Consider the following 7,000-nt stretch of genomic DNA (forward strand, 5'->3'; position numbering starts at 1 on the left):
CCGGGGGTATGTGGGACTCCCCTCCCCCTCTCTAAAGGAGAGGAGGAGGTATACCCACTAAAAACCCCTGAGTGTGTCCTTCACCGCACAGTAAGGGCGACCCCCTGGCATCACCTTTCGGCATTCTTCGGGGGGCCGCCCCGCGCCAGCGCTTTCGCGCTCCTTACTCTGGGGGGGCGGGGGGGAAACGGCGGGGACAAAACCCCATCCCCGGTCGCTCCCCCCCTGCCGTGAGGCCACACTTGCCTCTTTGCGCGGCGAGAGGCGGACACAACACCTCTCGCCGCGCTCTTCCCGATGGTAGTGGGAGATAGGTCTCCCAAACCAACATGACCAGGGGTGCGTACAGGTCACCCCCGGTCGTGGTGCCTACTGGCAGCGGCGCGGTGCGACCCTACACCGCGCCGCCTCCCTCCCGAGCCGCAATGGAGGAGGGTGCGCCCCCGCGCACCCCCGCCGCAGCCGGTAGGGGAGAGGGGAGACCGGTACCAGGCGATTACGCCCAATACCGGTCCCCCGGCGCCGGCCTGGTGTTCGGCCAGCGCCGTGGCCCCGATCTTGGTGGTGGTGGGGGAGGACCGGCCCGTCCCGCGGACACCGGGCCTCCCTGGCCCGGAGCCGCTTTCAGCGGTCGGCCTCTGCGGTGGCCCGGCGGCGGAGCGCCAAACCGATCGCCCCCCATCAGCGGGCACCCGGGACCACCCATCCGGTGACCCGGGTCCCGTCCCTCCTCACGGCATACCGCGCAGGCCGCACTCTCGGTGCAGATCCGCGCGGTGTGCCCGGCTCGAACACATCGGTAGCAAAGTCGGCTCCGGTCCGTAGACGCGGAGCAGGCCGCCCGGACGTGGCCGAGCCCCCAACACCGATGGCACTGGAGCGGGCGAGCCGGGAGCAGTTCAACTCTCGCTCCCGCCCACCCCAGGGCCACGATCCTCGAAATGTAATTTATCCAAAATTATTGCAATGTTTGGTTTCAGATCAATGAAAGCAGGCGACCCATATTCTAAAGCAGGTCTAATCCAACACTTATAAACATTTATTAAATTACAAGGGTGCGCACTCCACTGCAATCCAGAAATTGCTTTCAAAACTGATAATTTTAATGTAACTTTTTTCTTAATTTTAATACAATATTTTTTCCAGGTTAAGCCCATATCAAAATATACTCCCAGAAATTTAACAAAATTGACAGTAGGAATAGCACAATCTTGAAACTTAACAGCAAGTCTCCTTTTCTTAATAAAATTATCAACTTTCCTATGTCTATTTGCAGAAAAAAGACAAAAAGATGATTTAGAACTAGAAATATTCAAGCCCAGTTGATAAAGATTATCATTTAAAACAATCATAACCTCGTTAATAAGTCTATAAACAATCGGAATCGACTGACTAGTTGTAAAGATACAAACATCATCTGCACAAGCTAAGTATTTCACATCATCATGTAAATTATGAAAAATAAAAGAAATGTAAATATCAAAAAGAAGTGGACTTAGAACTGAACCTTGGGGAAGACACATCCTAGCACATCTTCTACCAAGAGAAACACTTTCCATGTATCCATCAATATTCCTATAATATAATAAAAATTTCAAAAAACTAATGATTTTATTTGGAAGAAACATTTGCTTAAGTAATTGTATTAAAATATACGGATTAACATTATCAAATGCGGGTGTATATCAGTTGGACACGGGGCAATTGGACACAGTCCAATCACAAGTCGCTGTTCCAAGGGACCCTACAAATGTCTCTAATCAGACGGTGCTGTGATTGGCTGTGTCCAAATGCACCGTGTCCAAGTGCACCGTTCCCATCAAACGCACCTTTAATATCTAAAAATAAAACTCCTGTAAAGGCATTCTTAAAAAAAACCCTGTTTAATCTCAGCCGAAAGTAAAAACATTATCCAAAGTAGATCTATTCTTACGAAAGGCAAATTGGAATTTAGAGATAAACTTATTATTTTCGAACCACCAGACAAGCCTACGAGAAATCAATCTCTCAAACAATTTTAAAAAACAATTTGACATAGAAATTGGTCTCATAGAGGTCGATTCTGATTTTGGAATAAAAATCATAAAATAATCGGACCAAGAATTAGGATAATTACATAGATGAAAAATTTTATTAAAAATTTTCATAAGTATCTCAAATGCCGAGTTAGGAAATTCCAAAACAATTTTATTGGAAATAAAATCCGGGCCAGACGCCGATTTTTTATTTAAAGAATTAATAGCACTCATAACCTCTATACTAGTAAAAGGCTTAACAATCTTATCATTATATTCCAAAACCAACAAATTTAACGAATTCGAGTCGACAAGGTGATGTGAACGACGTAATGCATTGACAACATAGTCAGCAGGTAAATTCACAACTAAAAACTCCAGATCAACAAAATGTAATGGCACAGCCTTATTATAAGCAAGTTCAGCAGCACTCAACTTGGCGTTGACATCTAACATTGAAGATGATGTCACAGCACGACGATTTTTAAAAGCCTTCAAGGATCTTCACATAGTTCCAAGATCACAACGAGGGTTGATTTCAGAACAGAACCTCCTGAAATTAACAATTTTTATATTCTTAAGCCTATTTTTAACATTAGCAGCAGTAATACGAAAAAGATTCATATTCTCAATAGAAGGAGTAGAAACAAACTTAAAATAAGCCTTCTTTCTCTCCAAAATTAACGAATCACATTCATCAGTCCACCAAATAGCAGGAGGAACTCTTTTCTTATTGTTACACTTATAAATCTTAGCATTACACTCTATTAAAGTATTTGACAGAATACCAATTAAATCGACATAAACATCGATCACATTCCCACGAGTGACAAAGAAAGATTTCAAATTTTCCTTAAATCTCTCCCTGAAATCAACCCAAAATACCTCAGATAAAGCCAGGGAAGGACATCGGCCAGTCGGTAAGATAGACATGCCATCAAACTTAACAATCGTAGAAAAATGATCACTAGAAAAATTATAATTCATAACTGAAGAAAAGGTAGACAAAGCAAGAGAAGAAGATACAAAAATATAATCTAGAACCGATCTAGAAGAACCATCAAAAGATGTCCAAGTCGGTAAACCACATCCAATTGATAAAATTAGAGATAGCGATAGCAGATTCAAGATTACGACCTACTTCGTTATATGCAACCGATACACTAGACCAAGACGGAACGTGCGCATTAAAGTCACCCACAACAACAACATTATGGAAACCATCCAGAATCCCGAAAAATCTCATCCATAAGTCCTGATCCAAATCTACAGCAGAGATTCTAAGAGGATTATAAATAGAAATAACGATAATCGATTGCATATTACTCAAAGAAACCTTAACTGAAATAAGATCTATATTACTATCAGCACATAATTTTTCCAGATCTGGAATTTTAAAGATAGAAAAATTGACATTATCTCTTATTAACAAACCAGTACTCCCACCCTTATAGAAATATCATACTAAGAATCATTGATAATTACTTATTATCCAGTATTTTTTTAATACTGAAAATAAGTAATTATCAATGATTCTTAGTATGATATTTCTATAAGGGCAAAGATGCAGGTCTAGGAGAATTTAAAAATAAAAACCCTTTTATTGGGCATATATAAGAATTACTCAAACCTGGCAGAATTCTAGTTTCTGATAAACATAACAGATCCGGGGATTCTTCATTAATGAGAACAATTAAGTCAGCTGATCTAGCTATAATAGAACGAACATTCCAATGAATTAAAGAAAAACTCTGTGAACAAACCTTATTCACCCGATGCTTCATTTTACACATTATCATTAATTACATACGAAGAGAAAAATCGTTCAGATCAGCTAAAAACACTTTCAACTTAGAGATATTAGGTTTATCAAGGAAAAAAGTAGAAACTCCAGGAGCAGGAGCAGAAGAACTACCACCTGGAGTTGAAAAATTATTATTTAAAAAATTTAGCAAAAATTTAGAAACATTACCATTAGACCTTACTTAGAAGCTGATACAAATTCTGATTAAAAGCAGCTGTAGTGATTGTCGGGAACACTCTAGGGCTATCCCTCAACCATTCCATTGAGTGATTAACAGTATCAAGACCTCTAACAGGAACCTTTTTCAATTCTTCACCCTTGGTAAACCTACCCATATTGGCAGCATCCATCGGGCGAAAATGTGCGGAAAGTCTAGACGACCTATTTAAATAATTATTAATAAGATTATCTTTTACAGCTACAGGTTTTATCTTTTTTTTCTTTTTTTCAGCCTTTTTTTTTTTACTAGGTGTAATGTGGAAAGAAAACTAGGGCGACCAGGACCCTCTTTAGAAGAGGAAGAAAGTTGCGGATTCACAGAAGAGCTAAACAGGTCATCAGATCGCGAGGAATTCTTACCCAACTTGCTTCTCCCAGCTCTGGGTTTATTGAGGATATCTGCATAAGTTACAGCAGCAGACTCCTTAAGCAATTTGGGCCAAAAATCACCCAAAACCGGAAGAGGAGGCCCATAGGCACCCTCTATTTCCTCCGAATTATCCAAGCCACTAACACGAATAAAATTTTCAGCATCCAACGGGCTAAGAAAATGCACAGCCATAATTCTCTTAACATGTTTGTTATGTATAAACATAGGACAACTATTACTAATAGTATTATGATTTGAACCAGCCAGTTTACCTCTTTCACAATTAATATACAATTCCCTCACAGAAGTACACCCAGCGGCAGAATGTCCAGTCATGGCACATCTACTACAAACGTTTTGCAAGTTTCTTACATGAATTTTTAAAGTGACCATATCTAAGACAGTGGTCATAACGCACAACTCTACCAGTAAATGGTTTGAGAAAAATTTTTTTTCCAAGTAAGTAAACAAAAGAAAGTAAACAGAAGTTCTCAAAAGTGGCAACAACCAAATTGGAGTCTATCAATCTAAAACCATCAGGCATAGTAATATCAACAATTCCTTTTTTTAAGTTCTACCAGCATTGGAGAGTGCCATTCTCCCTTCCAATTATATAATGGTCTAAGCTGATTTTTAACAAAATCAAGCTCTAAACCCGGTTCATTAACACCAAAAAGTACGACTTTTTTTTTTACTCTAAAATCCGGAATGAATGCAGCCCATACCTCATCCTTAAATAGCCTATCCGAAATTTTGGACATTTCTCGAACAAACGAATTTGTAAGAGCATTCGTAAGAAAAGATATAGAAAATCTTCTATTATTAATTTTTCTCAAATCATAAGAAACATTCATAAACGGACCAATGGATCCCAGATCATGTAAAGCTTTCGCAAGCTTGAAAGAGCTCACAAACGGAGTATCACTCAAGCTTTATTTATCTAGATCTAATCTTTCTACAAAAACAATAAAAGGACCATTACTACCAGGTCTATATCTATTACCTGTCGTCTCAGACAGCCTGGGATTAAAATTCTCAGTTCCTACCCCTGATATCGAGGGGGATGTGACCCCATCAGGAAATGAGGGACCATAGAAGGCCGGACCAGACCCAAGGAAGGAAGCGAAGAACAAGCGGCGGCCACAGATACCACTTCAGCGCTTACGGTTTTACCACCTTCATCAAAACGTAGTTTCTTGATCTGAATCTCTTTGTTCTTATTGTCCAAAAATCCCTTCATCATTGTAGTGACAGCTTTTTTATTATAAATACTTTTGTAAGTATTCTTTCTTGACTTAGAATCCAACGCAGGAATCGGTAGCAGACTGGGACACAAACAGTCCCAATCAGCTTTTTATGTAGGCGGTCAGTATTCTTATCAACAAAGGTACCACCTCTCAGGACCGGTGAAGAAGAACGTCTAGCCGGCGAAGGGGCACAGCCAGCCCTCTGCGAACCGGCTCCAACTAATACAGGAGAATGCTTAACAACTCCAGCAGACTGGCAATCCATAAGTACATCCTCTTGAATGTGAATATCAGGACTTTTAATCGAAACCAAATCCTCCAAATACTAGATTTGAGGCTTTCACGGCCATTGATACAATGTCTAGGTATAGCTTCCGGAATGGAGCCGTGTCTTGAATCAGCGATGTGCCGACGTTTCGCAAACGTTGCAGTTTGCATCATCAGGGCTGAGAACTCTGATACTGAGTTCTCTTGGGTAAAGGTTGTCTTTATATGTGCCCCCTCCCCCCCTTTGTGTAGATGGTGTTAGGGAGTAGGGGACGAAACTTGAATCCAGCCAATCAGCGTATTTTAATTGTTCAGCTGGTCAATTAAAATATAAATAAAAAAGAACGCCGAGCTCTCCACAGTCTGAAACAAAACAACAAGATCCTAATTTTACCAGCAGACCAAGGGAACGCTACTGTAGTTATGAACAGGGAAGACTATTGCAGTAAAATCAATAGTTTACTCTCAGACCAAAAAGTCTACAGGAAACTCAAACGCAACCCAACATCCAGCATAGAGAAGAAAACATCTTCTCTTCTGAAAAATGCAGGTCTCTCTCTTCAAACTATCAAGTATTTAACCCCTCAAGATTCTTCAGCATCTAGACTCTACGGTCTTCCAAAAATCCACAAGGAATCAGTGCCCTTACGCCCTATTGTCAGCAATATTGGGGGACCTACCTACCAGTTAGCCCGCTATTTCACCCAACCCCTCCAGAAACTTACTGGTCTCAATGATTCCCATATCAAGAATTCAACGGATTTCGTGAATAAAATCACAAAAATCAAGATGAATACTAATGATATCCTGGTGAGTTTCGATGTAGTTTCACTGTTTACTAATGTTCCAGTCCAGGATACTTTGAACATCATCAAGAATTTCGAGGAAATTCCTGCCAACCTCTTCCCACTAATAGAACACTGCTTAACTTCAACTTATTTTCAGTTCCAAGGAAAATTTTTCGAACAAACCTCTGGAGCGGCGATGGGATCTCTTATATCTCCTATCATTGCAAACATCTTTATGGAACATTTTGAAAATGTTTGAGAAGTTTTGAGGAACGCACCACTGAAACCAT

Source organism: Odontomachus brunneus, unplaced genomic scaffold, assembly GCF_010583005.1.
Source record: "Odontomachus brunneus isolate Ranch 3 - 2012 unplaced genomic scaffold, Obru_v1 Obru_scaffold_041, whole genome shotgun sequence".
Classification (NCBI taxonomy): Eukaryota; Metazoa; Arthropoda; class Insecta; order Hymenoptera; family Formicidae; genus Odontomachus; species Odontomachus brunneus.